The sequence below is a fragment of the Dromiciops gliroides genome, chromosome 3 (assembly GCF_019393635.1).
Source record: "Dromiciops gliroides isolate mDroGli1 chromosome 3, mDroGli1.pri, whole genome shotgun sequence".
In the NCBI taxonomy this organism is placed as follows: domain Eukaryota; kingdom Metazoa; phylum Chordata; class Mammalia; order Microbiotheria; family Microbiotheriidae; genus Dromiciops; species Dromiciops gliroides.
Window position 1 is genome coordinate 200,305,627 of NC_057863.1, and position 17,154 is coordinate 200,322,780.

At 35.5% G+C, this 17,154-nt stretch overlaps 1 pseudogene; it reads left to right on the forward strand.

Annotated features, from left to right (window-relative positions):
• Window positions 1-3,566: 3,566 nt before the first annotated feature.
• The window catches only part of LOC122747338, a 32,227-nt pseudogene continuing 18,639 nt past the window's right edge, over window positions 3,567-17,154 (forward strand).

A 17,154-nucleotide genomic window follows, 5' to 3' on the forward strand; every position in this document is an offset into this window, starting at 1 on the left:
GAAGGATGACAGGGTTAAAATTTATCTTCGGCTATGTTGGGAAGAAAAGAATAATCCATTGTTGGGACCCCAGGGCCAAGGGGATTCTGCTCTGAGAAAAAGAGACAATGTCACTTAACATCTGGTCTCAACTTAATTGCTGCATCCTGTGCCGAGCCCCATCCTTTCTTCTTGAGTCCCGAGTATTGACTTGGTGGGCAAACTCCCTGACCCACTCAACAGGGACTGAGGTTCTGACACATGATGGATTGCAGACAAAACTAATATGTAGCTGACAAGTGGGGAGACTGAGCAGAAGTAAAAATACTGTTAATTGGCAATAAAACTTAAAGGAGACAGTGAGAATTTGACAAGCAATAAACTTCTAAACGAACTATACTGGGCCAGGGCTGGGTACATTCCAGACCTCATCCTCAGAGTTTAATCTGACTCAAATCCATAATCATATCATACACCTTCATATTCAACTCACACCTATGTTCTGTCTAAACATACTCCATTCAGCTGCCATAATAGTGAGAAAGTTCTTATGAGTTACAGGTATGATCTTCTCATGTAGCAATGTAAAATGTTTAACATTTTAATATCCCTTATGATTACTTTTCCCTGTTTACTTTTTTACATATTTCTAGGGTCTTATATTTGAAAGTAAAATTTTCTATTCAGCTCATCAAAGACGCCTAAAAGTCTTCTATTTCACTGAATTCCCATTTTCCCCCTGAATTATTACAGTTAGTTTTGCTGGGTAGGTGATTCTTGGTTGTAATCCCAGTTCCTTTGTCCTCTGGAATATCATATTATAAGCCCATGGACTCTTTACTGTAGAAGCTGTGCAATGTTGATGATACTGCGTACAATGTTCTTCTGATTCTGCTCATCTCACTCATCATCAACCCATGCAAGACCCTACAGGTTTCTCTGAACTCCTCCTGCTCATCATTTCTTAAAGCACAATAGTATTCCATTGCATTCATATACCACAACTTGTCCAGCCATTCCCCAACTGATGACCATCTCCTCAACTTCCAATTCCTTGCCACCACATAAAGAGCAGCTATAAATATTTTTGTACATGTGGGTCCTTTTTCCCTTTTTTATGACCTCTTTGGGAAAAAGACCCAAAAGTGGTATTGCTGGGTCAAAGTGTATGTATGGCTTTATAGGCCTTTGGGCATAATTGCAAATTGTTCTCCAGAATGCTTGGATCAGTTCACAGCTCTCCTAACAATGCATTAGTGCTCCAATTTTCCCACAGCTTCTCCAACATTTATTATTTGCCCTTTTTGTCATTTTGGCCAATCTGATAGGTGTCAGGTGGTACCTTAGAGCTGTTTTAATTTGCATCTCTCTAATCAATAGTGATTCAGAGAATTTTTTCATATGGCAATACATAAATTTGATTTCTTCATCAGAAAACTGCCTGTTCATATCCTTTGACCATTTGTCAATTGGGGAATTACTTGGATTCTTATAAATTTTATTTAGTTCCCTATATATTTTAAAGATGAGGCCTTTATCAGAAGTACTGGCCACAGAAATTGTTTCCCAGCTTTCTGCATCTCTTCTAATTTTGGATGCTGAAGCATAATATATTTTGCTAGAGCCTTTTACCTTTGCTTTGTGTGCATCTCTCTGCTTCAAATATGTTTCTTGTAAACAGCATATTGTGGGATTCTGGTTTTTAATCCACTCTGCAATTTGCTTCTGTTCTTTGGCAGAGTTCATCCCATTCACACCCACAGTTATTATTACTAGCTATCTATTCCCCTCCATTCCATTTACCACTTTTGTACTTTCCCCCACTTCTTTCACCCTATTCCTCCTCACCAATGTTTTGCTTCTTACCCCTGCCTCACTCAATCTGACCTCCCTTTTATCTCACCCTCCCTTTTCTTTTACCTTTTCTCTCTTGCTTCTCCCCTCTTCTGTCAATCCCCCCTTTTCCCCTTACCTTTTACTTCCCTAAAGAATAAGCTAAGTTTCTTTATCGAAGTCAATGTACATGTTATTCCCTCTTTAAATCACATCTAGTGAGAGTAAGGTTGAGACAATGTTCACCCCTCCCTTCTTTCCCTCTATTGTAATAGGGCTTTTTCATCTCTTCATGTTATGTAATTCACCCCATTCCACCTCCCCTTTCGTCTTCTACCCATAAACTCACTTTTTAACCCTTTAATTTTCTTTGTATCATCACATCAAAGACAGTTTATATTTATAACCCTCTGTATATAATCCTACTGTCTGCCCAAATACATATATAGTTCTCCAGAGTTATAAGTATTATTTTTCAGCGTAGGGATCAAAACAGTTTAACCTTATTCAGTATCCTTTTTTCCCCCTTGTTTTCCTTTCTAACTTCTCTTGAGTCTTATATGTTAAGATCAAATTTTCTATTCAGTCCTGGTCACCTTGAAAGTCACCAATTTCATTGCATGTCCATCTTTTCCCCTGAAAGAGAATGATCAGTTTTGCTGGTTAATAGATTTTTGGCTGCAATCCAAGCTCCTTTGGGTTTCAGAATATCATATTCCAAACCTTGAGATCCTTTAATGTTGATGCGGCCAGGTCCCGAGCAATCCTTGACCTTCCAGCTGCTTGGAATATTTTCACTTTCACCTGATAATTATGGAACTTGGCTACAATATTCCTTGGAGTTTTCCTTTTGGGGTCTCTTTCAGGAGGTGATTGGTGGATTCTTTCAATGTTGATTTTATCCTCTGATTCTATGATATCAGGGCAGTTCTCCTTAATAATTTCCTAGAATATGGTGTCTAGATTCTTTTTCCAATCATGGCTTTCAGGCACTACAATGATTCTCAAATTGTCTCTCCTGGATCTGTTTTCCAGGTCTGTTGTCTTTGCAATGAGGTATTTCAAATTTTCTTCTATTTTTTCATTCTTTGGTTATGCTTGTCTGATTCCTGGTGTCTCATCTAGTCATTATCTTCCATCTGTCCAATTTCATTTTATAACACATTGGTTTTTTTAAGTGAAATTATGCACCTTTTTCCCATTTAGCCAAATGAATTTTTTTTGCAGGGTAATGGGGGTTAAGTGACTTGCCCAGAGTCATACAGCTAGTAAGTGTCAAGTGTCTGAGGCCAGATTTGAACTCAGGTACTCCTGAATCCAGGGCCAGTGCTTTATCCACCAAATGAAATTTTTAAGGAATTGTTTTCTTCAGTCAATTTTTGTGCTTCCTTTCCCAGGCTGCTTATTCTTTTTTCATAATTTTCTTGTGTTGCTTTCATTTTTCTCCCCATTTTTCTTCTACCTCTCTCAATTGGTTTTTAAAATCCTTTTTGAGCTCTTCCAAGGAAGCTTTTTGTTCTTGAGATCAATTCATCTTCCCACTTCAGGCTTCACATGTAGGTAATTTGAGAATATTATCTTCATCTGAGTTTGTGTTTGCCTCTTCTGCGTTGACACAGAAGCTCTCAATGGTAAGAGCTCTTTTTTGTTTCTTACTCATATTGCGTCTTTTTTTTTTTTAAGTTGCGGTCTATTTTGTGGGCACTAGGGTCCCTTTTTACAGCTTCTTGTGCTGGGGTATAGGGATTGTATCAATGGCTTTCTACACTGAGGCCTCTATGGCTTTTGCATTTGTCACCTCCCTGGGCTTTCTGGTGGTGCACCCTAGGATCTCTAGGCCTGTTCGCGCCTGTCCTGTGGGTGGCCCTCTAGCTGGCTACCTGCCATATCAGCTGGTGCAAGTGGGTTTCGCCACTGTCCTGCTGTACCACCAGCTTGTTGAGCTAGGATCCAGGGGCTTTAGTTTCTTGGCTGTGGCCCATAGCTTCCTGCTGACTAGCCATGACCCCCTCCACATTGTGCTGCACTGTGGTGTGCTGTGCCTCCCTTTTGCCTTAGTGAGACAAAACTTTCCTGAAGTCTTCTAAATTATTTCTCATTGGAAGTCTGTGTCTCTCTGTCTCTTTGCAGGTTCTGTAGTTTCAGAATCCATCCAGAGGCTTATTTAATGTTCTTTCTGAGGGAACTGAAGGAGAGCTCAGGCAACTTGTTAGCTTCTCTCTGCTTTCTTGGCCCCACCCCTCATTACTTACTTTTGCAAAGTAGTTTCCATTGTCTGTGCTGGAGGAGGAGAAAACAAAAGGGGGGGGGGATTGACTTGCCAAAGGGAGCATTCTTGTAACCTTAAAATGAGTTTATGTGGTTTCTTTTCAGTGCAAAATTTACATTCTTAAGAGTATCTCTACTTATGATTTCCAGAAAATAAGAGCTGACAATGAAAATATAAATGTTTCAGTAAAGTTATATATTCTTCATAATATCCAAATTAATCAGCAGTAATCTCCATCACTCTCTTTTTCTCTCACTCTCTTTATCATACTCTCTCACTCACTATTTCTCCATCCCTCCTCTCTTCTCTCTCTCCCTTCTAGAGTCCTGAGTACATTTTTTTCAATGGCAACAATGGCTTTGAACTTAGAAAACTCTTGTACCATTTTCACCAGAAGAAAAAGGGATTGACTACTCTAAAGACTGAGTTATTATAGGCTGCTAGGTTTCCTGGATATGATTTATTCAATTAAATAATAATGGTTTTGCCACATGGTGAAAACTCATATTAAAATGTCATATTTCCATTAGGAAGGAATTGATTACCATATTTCAAAAATTATAACTTTGAATATTGCAAATTATAATATACCAGATCTCTTCAGATTATTCTTTTTCATGCTAAATAGGATCTAGCTTATGGTTTCCTTATCTAACCCTCATACTATAAAAATAAAAACTTTAAAATCCTTCAGTTTGTGATGCTAATCCACTGTTGGTGAAGTTGTGAAAAGATCCAACCATTCTATAAAGCAATTTGGAACTATAGCCAAAGGATTATAGAGCTGTGTACACTCTTTGATGCAGGGATATGACTGCTAGGTTTATATCCCAAAGACATTCACAACAAGAGAAAAAGATCTATTTGTACAAAAAATATTTTTGTGGTGGCAAAGAATTGCAAATCAAAGGAATGCTCATCAATGGAAAGGCTAAAAAAACTGTTATATATGAGTGTGGTGTAATATCATTTTGTATTATAAAACAATGACAAGCAGGAAGATTTCAAAAAGGTCTGGAAAGCCTTCCTTTTTTTTAAACTTTGTGTTCCAAATTTGATTCCTCCCTTCCTCCTCACCACTCCCTAAGAAATCAAGCAATTCAATATATATCATACATGTGCAGTCATGAAAAATATTTTCAAATTAGTCAGGTTGTGAAAGAAAACAGACAAGATAACTTTAGAAAAAGGAACTAATAAAAACATACATTCAAATACTTTCAGTTCTTTCCCTGTTCATGGTTTGCATTTTTCATACATCCTTTTGGTAGTATGCTGTTCATCCTTTCTTTCCCAATTACTATTGCTAACTTTATTACCCTCTATCCTATTACCTCTCCTTGATATTTATTTTATTTTCAATCATCTTTCACCATATCCCTCCTCAAAATTGTTTTGCTTTTTACTGTCTCCTCTCCCAATCTGCCCTCCCTTCCTTCCGCTCTCTCCCCTTATCCCCCTCCCCTCCAACTTTCCCTCAGGGCAATATATATATATATATATATATATATTGGGACCAAGAAGGCCCCAAGCCCAAATCCAGCCCCAGACATAAGCCACCCCACCCTTCTTACCCCTCAAAAAGGATAAACAAAAAATAAATGCCTTACAAATATCATCCCTTCACATTCAATTCACACCTATGCCCTCTATCTAAGTATATTGCTTTCAGGTGGCCTAATACTAAGAATGTTCTTATGAGTTAGAAGTATTATCTTCCATGTAGGAATAGAAAAAGTTTAACCTTTTACTATACCTCATGATTTCTGTTTACCTTTTTACCTGTTTCCTGTTTATCTTTTTATGCTTCTCTGGGGTCTTGTATTTGAAAGTCAAATTTTCTATTTAGTTCAGGCCTTTGTATTACAGATGCCTAAAAGTCCTATTCTTCATTAAAGTCCCATTTTTTCCCCTGGAAGATTATACTCAGTTTTTCTGGGTATGTGATTCTTGGTTGTAATCCCAGTTCCTTTTATCTCCAGAATATCATATTCCATGCCCTGCAGTCCTTTAATGTAGAAGTTGATAGATCTTCTGCTACCCTGACTGTAGTTCCACAGTACTTGAATTCCTTTTTTCTATCTGCTTGCAATATTTTCTCCTTGACCTGGGATCTCTGGAATTTGGCTATCAAATTCTGGGAGTTTTCCCTTTAGGATCTCTTTCTGGAGGTGAGCAGTGGATTCTTTCTATTTCTATTTTACCTTCAGCTTTTAGAATATCAGGGTAATTTTCCCTGACAATTTCCTGGAAAATTATGTCTAAGTTCTTTCTTTGATCATAATTTTCAGGTAGTCCAATAATTTTCAAATTATCTCTCCTGGATCTATTTCCCAGGTCAGCTGTTTTCCTAAGGAAATATTTCATATTGCCCTCTATTTTTTATTCATTTTACTTGCTTTATTGTGTCTTGATTTCTCATAAAGTCATTTGCTTCTATCTGCTCTATCCTAATTCTTAAGAAATGATTTTCTTCAGAAAGCTTATCTACCTCCTTTTCCATTTAGCCAATTTGGGTTTTCAAGATGTTAACTTTTTTTCATGACCTTCTGCATCACTCTCATTTCTCTTTTTATTTTTCCTCTAGCTATCTTGCTTTTCCCTATAAGTCTCTTACTTTATCTTCAATGTCCTTTTTTAATGATTCCATGGCCTGAAACCAATTCATATTTTTCTTGGAGGCTTTGGATGTAGGTTCTTTGACTTTGTTATTTTCTTCTGAGGGTTTATTTTGATCTACTTTGCCACTAAAGAAACTTTTGACGGGCTGCTGCTTTCTCTTCCTGGTCATCTTCCCTGCCTATTTTTTGGCTTTTAACTCCTTCTTAACATGGAGCACTGCTTAGGTGGTGCAGTGGATAGAGCACTGGCCCTGGAGTCAGGAGGATGTGAGTTCAAATCCAAGCTCAGACACTTAACACGTACTAGCTGTGTGACCCTGGGCAAGTCATTTAACCCCAATTGCCTCACCAAAAACAAACAAAAAAACATGGAGCACTGCTTTCAGGATGTACTGTACCAAGCTACAGGAGGTCCCAGGTGCTATGATTTAAAGAGAGGTTCATTCCCAACCTGCCTGTCCTGTAAATCATCACGGGCCTTTAAACCTGAAGCTGAAATCTGATTCTCTATGGTTGAAAGCTTGATGTGTCTGTGCCCCTCCCTCACTGGGACACTGCCATTCAGATCTGCGTCCTGATTAACATCACAGAGCTCTCACTTGTGCTCCAGCAGAGAACCCCACACACACACACATACTATTTCTCCCTGGCCAACCACTCAAACCCTTACCAGTCCATGAGCTGAGTTTCAGAGGAAGACACTGATGCTGAAGATTACACAGCTCTGGAGGTGCCGTCTGCCTGGGGCTGGAGCTGTGCCATGAGCTAAGCTCCCCTCTCACCCTGGTACAACAGATGATCCCTGCCACCTTTTTAAGCTGTCTTTGGCTGGAAAATGGTTTCACTCTGTTCTTGTATTATGGCATTTTTTGGAGGTTATGTGGACAGATCTGTTGGGATCTCCAAAAGTCATAGCCTTTCCTATGCCATCTAGGCTCCAGCCCTCTCTGGAAAGACCTGTATGAGCTGATGTATAGTAAAGTGAGCATAACCAGAATATTTTGCAAAGTTATAGTTTGATTTAGAACTGTTAATAACTTAAGTATTCTCAGCAATACAATGATCCAAAATAATCCCAAATGACTAATTAGGAAGCATGCTATCCACCTGCAAAGAAAGAAATTATATTGATTGAACACAGACTGAAACAATCTATTTTTCACTTTCTTTCATTTTTTATTCATGTTTTCTTATACAAAATGACTAATATGGTAATATTTCACATAAATCCACATGTATAATCTATATCTGATTGTTTACCACCTCAGGAGAGAGAGGGAGGGAGAGAGGGAATAAGTGATAAAATTTGGAACTCAAAACTTTAAATAAAAATGTTTATTAATTAAAAATACTTTGGCATATTTAGGATCATGGCAATCATCCATAAAATATATAATTGAATTTTCATCCTTTAAGATAATAATTCTATTATTATTTTGACTAGACATGACCATATACTATAGAACTGCCACAATTTATATCCCACCAGCAACCTATTTTCAACCTCTTGGCAATCAATATTTGTAGTGGTAGCCTTGTATATCATATAGATGCTAGTCATCAGCATGGCTTGTTTACTTTTGTCCCATTCATGAAAGTTCAACTCAAATGTCACCTACTCCATAAAATCTTATATGAGGACCCCTGTAAGTAATGATCTTTTCTCCCCTCAAAACTCATACATCATGCTATTTTGCATCTGTCTAACACAATTATCATAAAATATTTTTGAGTTATCTGTGAATGAATCTCATCCTCTGTAACTTACATGAATATAGGGAGCATATTTGAACTTGAATACGTCCCAGTGACTAATACATGGCCCTGTACACAGTAAGAACTTAATATAAATGTTTGTTGAAATGAAATTAACTAATAGCATAAGTTATTATTTGGCCATGTCATTTTGGATACAGCACATTAATAAAGCTAATAATTAGTTATCTGAACAATTGCCTTTTATATCTGATAAATTCTATGAACATAGTAGGTGCTTAATAATTATTATTTGGATTTTAATAATAAACTTTACAGTCATCATTTTATAAATAAGCATATCAGCTTTTGTATTTTCTTTTTTTCCTATAAAAACTTTAAGCCTGAGAGTGATCTATTTAGAACATTCTCACTGGCATATATTTTAATTTATTTAATCTTCTGTCCGTTTGTTGCACAAGTCAGATATTAAAATGCATCTATTATTCCTAATGCTTATTATATTTATCTTAGCAATAACTCCTGCTAATACAATATTTATAATGTGATTTTTCACTGAAAAAATAGATGAAACATAACACCTGCTTGCATTTCATACTATCTGTATTTTTCATTGTAATTCCCACCATGCCTAATAAATAGTGGGGGATAATAAATATTTGTTGACCAGAATTAAAGTACTGCCCTCTTTAAAAGCCTTTGTTTTAACTTTTCCATTACAGCATGCTTTTTTGAGGAAAGGGAAAACAAAATGAAAACTCAGATGCAGAAAAACATCTCAATGTGTTTTTAGGCCTCATACTTGTTAAAAACAAAGAACATTTAGCATGAGTAGGAATCTATGAGCCTATTTATAGTCCCATACAATAGTTTTTAAAAGAGAAAGAGAGGAATTCATTGCTTTGCAGTTCACCAAAGAAATAAATGTTTTTGTTTGGTAATTAAGATTATTTCATCAAATTATGTCAATGTAACTCAGTCTAGTTAGGAAAAAAAAAGTACATATCAAATTCCTCCTTCTCACATCGCTTTTGGAGCAGGTAATTTTCCTAACCTTTCAAAAAGAAACATATTCCCTTAATGTACAGGATATATGTATACACACACATACATGTATATACATATATACACACACACATATATACACATATACACATATATACGCATATATGTTTGTATAGGTATATCTGTATAGGTATGCATGTATGTGTGTAGATGTGAGTATTTATATATACATGTGTGTACACATGCACATAAATGTATATTTATATATATATGTGTGTATGTAATTTAAAATAAAGCAATTTTATCGTAAAGAGAAAATTTTATTTTTGAAAACAAAGCAGAAGGGACTTAATGAAAACAAAGTTACTTAAGAAATGAGCACAGGTGATATCTCACAGTTAATCTCCTTAAGTTCTCTAGCATAGCTAACTATAGGCAAGATTCAGTCTCTAGCTCAGGGGTCAAAAGGAATGCAGAGGTGATCTTTCCAAAGCTGCAGTTCAAATTAGTCTGTCTCGTGGGGTGGTCAAATGCCTTTTCTGGGATCCTCTCGAATTTTAAATTTTGGTACTTTAGGCATTTCATACTCAACAGAGATAAAGCAAGTATGTGTTATCCATTTCTGTAGGGATTTTCAAAACTTACTCTCAGACCACATTTTATTTTAAAAAATTTATAGCATTTTCTTATTTTCTAGACCTTTGTTAGATAGTCTTGGATAATATGTGTTTTAGGGAAAATAATTAATAGATAGTGTTTTTTTCTCTTTTAAACTCCTTAGAATCAAAGAACACCAAATTGGTATAAATCAAGTAACAAAAACAGTGTTTACTTGCAAGGTGATCATAAACTTGCAATGAATTCAAGTTTCAAATTAAATTTCCCATGTAAATAAATTGAATCATTTGTACTATAAAATTATGTTTTGCTTTTTAGAAATATTTGTTTTTTCTTTCTTTTTTAATCATAAATATATATATATATTTAATTTTCTGGTTACATGTAAAGATAGTTTTCAACATTTATTTTTGTTTGTTTTTGTTTTTGTGGGGTAATGAGGGTTAAGTGACTTGCCCAGGGTCACACAGCTAGTATGTGTCAAGTGTCTGAGCCTGGATTTGAACTCAGGTCCTACTGAATCCAGGGCTGGTGTCAACATTTATTTTTTATAAGATTTCTAGTTCTAAATTTCTTCCCTCCCTCCCTCCCTCCCTTCCCTCCCTCCTTCTCAAGAAAGTAAGCAATCTGATACAGGTTATATACATGCAATCACATTAATCATATGTCTGCATTAATCACTTTGCTAAAGAAGAATCAGAACAAAATTGAAAAACACAAACAAAAACAAAAAAAGGAGAAAGAGTATGGTTTAATCTGCATATAGAGTCCTCAGTTCTTTTTTTCTGAATGTGGCGAGCATTTTTCACCATGAGTCCTTTGGAATTATCTTGAATTATATTTAATTGCTGAAAAGAGTTCAGTCTATCACCTTTGATCATCACACAATATTATCAATACTGTGTACAATATTCTCCTGGTTATGCTCATTTCACTCAGTATCAGTTCATGTAAGTCTTTCCAGGTTTTTTTTTTTTTATTATTATCGTTTTTTCCTGACATCTGCCCGAGCGTTGTTTCTTACAGGGCAAGAGTATTACATTACATTTATATACCACAACTTGTTTAGGCATTCCCCAATTGATGGACATCCTCTTAATTAGAAATATTTAGAAAAACAGTGTAATTTTACACAACATTTTAGAGTTTCAACATATTTTCAACACATCCTCTCATTTGATCACAACATCCCCATGAGGTAGGGGTTGTTTTTGTGTGTATATGCTTGCATTGTTTATTTTTGTTTTTGTTTTTTTCTTTAAAAATATCCAGACCTTCAGTTTCATTGGCTTCTTCCCATTTTATAGATAAGGAAATTGGTGTACTTAAAGATAAATTGAATTGATTAGGGTTAGATACTGAGTAATTTCCAGAGTTGGAACCAGAACTAAGATTCTCTGATGCCAAATCAAATGCTTTTTAAATTTTATTACATTTACCTATTTTGTAGCAAGTCATACAATGTAGTCATATATCCACATGCAACTTTTCTACAACTGCATCAATAATGTCTTAAAACAGATGTTTAAATGTATAATATATATTAATTCAACAGAATGGGAAAGAAATCAAAGATATTGCATGTAGGAAGAAAGGAATTATAAATTTTATTATTAAAGGTACATTGTTAAAACAAGGTGATGGATTCATATACATTTGAGTACGAAAGCATGTAGGTTTTTTTTTATTTTAAAATATAAATACTTTTAAAGTAATGCAAAACAAAAATATTGGAAGAAGATAATTATGTAAGATTAGTTCTCCACATCCCTGCATTTTAACATCAGAGTAGTTGGTTTGTCACTCCACTTCTGTAACTATGTGAAGTTGGGGCAGGATCCTTTAGGCCTGTAAATGTTACTTTCCTCATCCAGAAAATAAGGCTAACAAAAATTTCATTTCCTATATCATAAGAAATTTTTAGATGGTTTAATAAGATAATTTATCTGTAGAGCACTTTGTTTTATAAGTGTTTTATAAATGTCAATTTTAAGCTATCTTGGATAAAACTTTATTTTTCTAATTACACGTAAAAACAATTTTTACATTCTTTTTTGAGATTTTGAGTTTAAAATTATTTCCCTCCCTCACCCCCCTTTTCTCCCCTTCCTAGGATGGTAAGCAATTTGATATAGTTTATACAAAGCATGCTATATAACAAAGAACCCCTAATTTGGAGTCAAAAGACTGAGGTTTGTCCTCACATTAAAATTTAGACAAATGTGACTTTTAAAAGTATTTGACTTTCCTGGGAATTAATTTCCTTTCTTAATTCTAGGCAAGTAGGTGGTGCAGTGACTAGAGTACTGGGTCTGGAGTCAGGAAAACCTGAGTTTAAATCTGGTTTCAGACACTTAGTACTTATGTGATTCTGTGCATGTCATCTACTCCTCTTTCCCTCATTTTCTGTTTTTTGATTGTTTTTGGTTTTGTTGTCATTGTTGTTGTTTGCAGGGCAATGGGGGTTAAATGACTTGCCCAGGGTCACACAGCTATTAAGTGTCAAGTGTCTGAGGCTAGATTTGAACTCAGGTCCTCCTGAATTGAGGGTCAATGCTTTATCCACTGCACCACCTAGCTGCTCCCTTTCCCTCATTTTCTAATCTATAAAATGAGCTGGAGAAGGAAATAGCAAGCCATTCCAGTATTTTTTCTAAGAAAAAGTGCTATTGTGTCACAAAGCACTAGACATGACTGAAAAAAATAAACACTAATAATACCTACCTCCCGGAGTTGTAGTGGAGATCAAATTAGATAATATTTTCAAATAGCTTTGAACAATATTTGACACATATAATTAATTATTAATAAGTACTTATTTCCTTTCTTCCTATAAAATACTATTGTTGATTTAGAAAATGCTAAGTTCCCATCTGTTTCCATCAGGGTTATAGCTGCACCATTTTACTCTCTGTTTGGTAATTAAGATAATTGAATTGTTTAAAGTTAAGTAGTCATATTCTTATATAAGGAAAGATAATACTTGAGGATTAACAGTAGATTTAGCATAAAGGAATTGATACCAAAATACCTCAAATTATAGGACACATAAATTTGGACACAGAAGAGAAATTCTTAAGCAAAAGAATGTGGCCAGAAATAGAGTGAAATTTCAGCAGTTATATGGATGACATACTAGAGACAGGGGGACCATTCATAAATAATATATCAGTCCTGATATGAGAGGATAAGAGTTTCAATTATAGTAATGGCTTCAGAAATAAATATCAAACTAAGGTCCAAGCTATGGAGTAGGCCAGTAACAGAAGAATCAGAGAATTGATTGATTGAGGAGTTTGGAATCAGGGCACCTGGACTCCAGTTCTGGTTCTGCTATTGTGTCATCTCTTTTTTTTATGGGGCAATGAGGATTAATTGACTTGCCCAGGGTCACACAGCTAATAAGTGTCAAGTGTCTGAGGCCAAATTTGAACTCAGGTCCTCCTGAATCCAAAGCTGGTGCTTTATCCACTGTGCCACCTAGTTGCCCCCCAAGAATTGATAAAGAAGGATGATCAGTATGAAAAATAAGGAAGATGAGGGGAAAAGAGATTAATTTCAATTAATTCAGTAAAAAAAAAATATTAAGTGCTAACTCTATTCAAGCCACTGTGCTAGGCATTAGAGTTAAAAAAAATACAAACTCTCTTTTTTAAATATGCTCATAATCTAATTGCATCATCATATTTACATAAAAAAGATTAAAGAAAAGCAGTGTTAATAGCAACCATGGAGAGATCTAGAAATAAATTTTAGAAAAAAAATCCATGAATAAAAAGCTCAGGGCAGTAGGTGGCGCAGTGGATAAAACACCGGCCCTGGATTCAGGAGTACCTGAGTTCAAATCCGGCCTCAGACACTTGACACTTACTAGCTGTGTGACCCTGGGCAAGTCACTTAACCCCCACTGCCCCCCCCCCCCAAAAAAAAGCTCCATGGATGAGATAGTATATAATCTGAACATTAAAGAACATGTAGCAATGGTGAAGCAGTTCATTTCTAGAATGGAGAAACAACCTAGGAAAATATATGAAAGAAAGTCAAAATTAGTAAAAACTGTACTGTAAAATGAGTCTAGAAAGGTAGATTAAAATCAATTTGTGGAGGTATCTAAATACCTAGTAGTAACATAGAATATTTGTGAATATGATTTTTCTAGTTGTGTGAAAGATGAATAGGAAAGAAAATACTGGAATCAAAGATGTTTTTGCAATATTGGAGTAGTCCAAGTAAGGTGATGAGAATTTGAACTAATGAGGAGGTAAACAGAGGTCATACTTTATAATGCTGTTGAGAAATAGTAACAACAATAACAATATCATCAAATTGGAAATCAAAGCCCATTATACTTCAATGGCTATTTATTTATAAAGATTTTATGCGTTAAAATAAAGTTTGGTGGATTTTTACAATGATCTATGTTTTCATCAATGTGGCAAACTTCCTCAATCAATACAAGTCCAAAACTTTTATTTGGGTCAGTACTAAAACTCAGCAGAAGCTGACACATAAACTTATGTTAAAGACTGTATTTGAACCCAAGTCTTCCTGAGTCCACACCCTGTACTCTCTTCACTATATTACACTGACACTTAGAATATACACTTAAATAGATATCATCTTGTTAATACACATCTTTCCTACAGTGATACAGTTAGGAATCTAGTTTTGCTTATACTTCATAGACATTGTCTCTTTCATTCTATAAGTTCACCATTTATGGTAGATCTAGCTTGTATTTGGAGGTACAGTCTTATTGACACCCTCAGGATACCAGTGGAACACATTGTAACGATTGGAATAACGCCACCTGCTGGATACTTACTGTAGAAGAGTTCTGCCCATGAAGGGAAGGTCTTTGAGGGCAAGACCAGGAGTCTTTTCTTGAGGAGTCAGGAAGTGACGCGGACTAGTGGGAGGAGGAAGGAAGAGACTGGCGCTCAGTCTCGGGCTCTTTCCTGGGGACGCTGGCGGAGAGCGGAGCTAGAAATGTGCTCTCCCTTTAATAGATAGGAATCTAGGCCTTTTCTTCTCTCTTTATCAAATTCTTATTCTCCTTAATAAATGCTTAAAAGTCTAACTCTTGCTAAAGCTTATAATTTATTGGCGACCACTCATTAAATATTTTAGACAGACTAGCTAGAATTTTACCCCTTAACAGATGGCTGACCACGAAGAGGAAAGCTAACCCTCAGTCTTCTTCTGATCTTCTGGTTGGGTAAGAAATTTCCCCTCCCTCTCCCTTTAACTGCTAAGTACTGGTGCACTGGCTGTGTTTTCCTTTAAATTTTTTCGAATGGACCTTTTAAACTCCCTAATTATCCTATTTTTGATTTTAGTCTGTTTAACCAGACAAATGGGAGATAAGATCATGTTAATGCTTTGTTTTTGTGGATTTTCTATTTTTCTTTTTCTTTTTGTTAAAAGAGCCAGCAACTTACTCACACAAGGAAATATCTCTCCCTCTCCCAACCATGCTTTTTCAGAGAAACCTGAAGAGATTCCTGCAGCTTTTCCCAATTCTAACACTAATTGTTGCTCTAATTTTGCATGCCTGGAGACAACGACCCACCCTCTGGAAGCTTTTAATCCCCTAGCCCCTGGAGGCAAAGTGGGGGAAGAGGAATCCAGGCCTGAGTTCAAAATCAAGTCTGATTCAAATTGCGCTGGTCCCTCCCCTCCTCTCCAGACCCCACCCTCTACTCCTCCTATGGCCAAGCCCATAGCTTCCCCTGCCTGGGAAGTCCAGAGATCTGATGCACATGCTCAACTTTTTCTACCTGCATTTGCAGCTTCAGGCTCAGCCCTTCCCCGGCCTGGCTGTGCTTTTGAGACAATCTTAGAAAACTCTTTAAATTCCAGATATGCTCGTTTTGTTCATAATTTTGCTAACCTGCTTTTGTCTTTCATTAGTAATCTTATAAAGCATTTGTATGGTGAAAAGCCCGACAGACAATATAGAGGGGTTAAAGAAGAAAAACTTAAGCCGAATAAGAATGACAATCATCAACATAGTTCAAGACTCCGATTCTTTTGCCATGGAAGGGTATATATTTTACAGAAATGTAGAAGTAAGCAGCAAGGTATTGATATGAGTATTGGGGATTTTAGATATCGGAATCAAAAGTGTTCTGAATTCACTCAGAGTAATAATATCAGTTCAGAGGTTACATAGGATTTCTATGCTATTACATATACATTTTGAAATTAATGGTATAGGTTTATTTTCATAGAGATTTTAATGCTTTTGAGATTGTGTCTTATACTTAGTTTCTAAAACAAGGAGAATATTTGTAAAAGCTTTTTATAGTCATGCGATCAAGTTTATATTTTGTAATACTCTTATTAATATTAAGTTCATATTCATTTAGATTTCCCTAGTTTGAATTTCATTGTCTTTTATTATTCCACATGTATTTTCTTCTATTCATTCATCTATCTATTTTTAAACATGGTTTTGATTTCATAATACAATGTTAATTCTAGGAGTATTGTGCTCCCATATTCTGAGTTGTTTGTTTTTGTTATTTTTTTTTCCTCAACTGATTATTTGATCAAACTCTTTAAAGCATTTCCCTGGCAAATTGGTTGCCATGGCAAGTGTAAATTGATTCTAGAAGTATTATTTTTGATAAGCATATTCCCAAAAAAAAAAAAAAAGAGGGGAACATTTGTAAAAGTTTTCTTTTTTTCAAAAAAAAAAGTTTTCTTTGAGATTCTGTTGTGCTTTAACTTGTATTTAAATATGTTCTGATTTTTCACAAAAGTAATTGTATACTAAGTAAAAAAAAAAGGGTATTATTTGAAATTGTTGCATAATTATATATTATATTTTGAGTCAAGATGTATTCACATTTTTTGCAATCATTTATTATCCTCAATTTTAAATCCATATGAGACTTGGATTATGGGAACTTATCATTTAAGACATTAATTGCCTTTATTCTGAGTTATCAGATGCCAGTTGGCCAAGATGCCATCCAATCACAAGAGGAATACATGCAAGAGCAGACACTGAACTGTCACATGAGGGGAGACATGCATGAAATCAAGGTATGGCCGAGGGAACGGCTTTTGACTAATGTTGAGGTTGGATTCTCTTGGTTTAATATT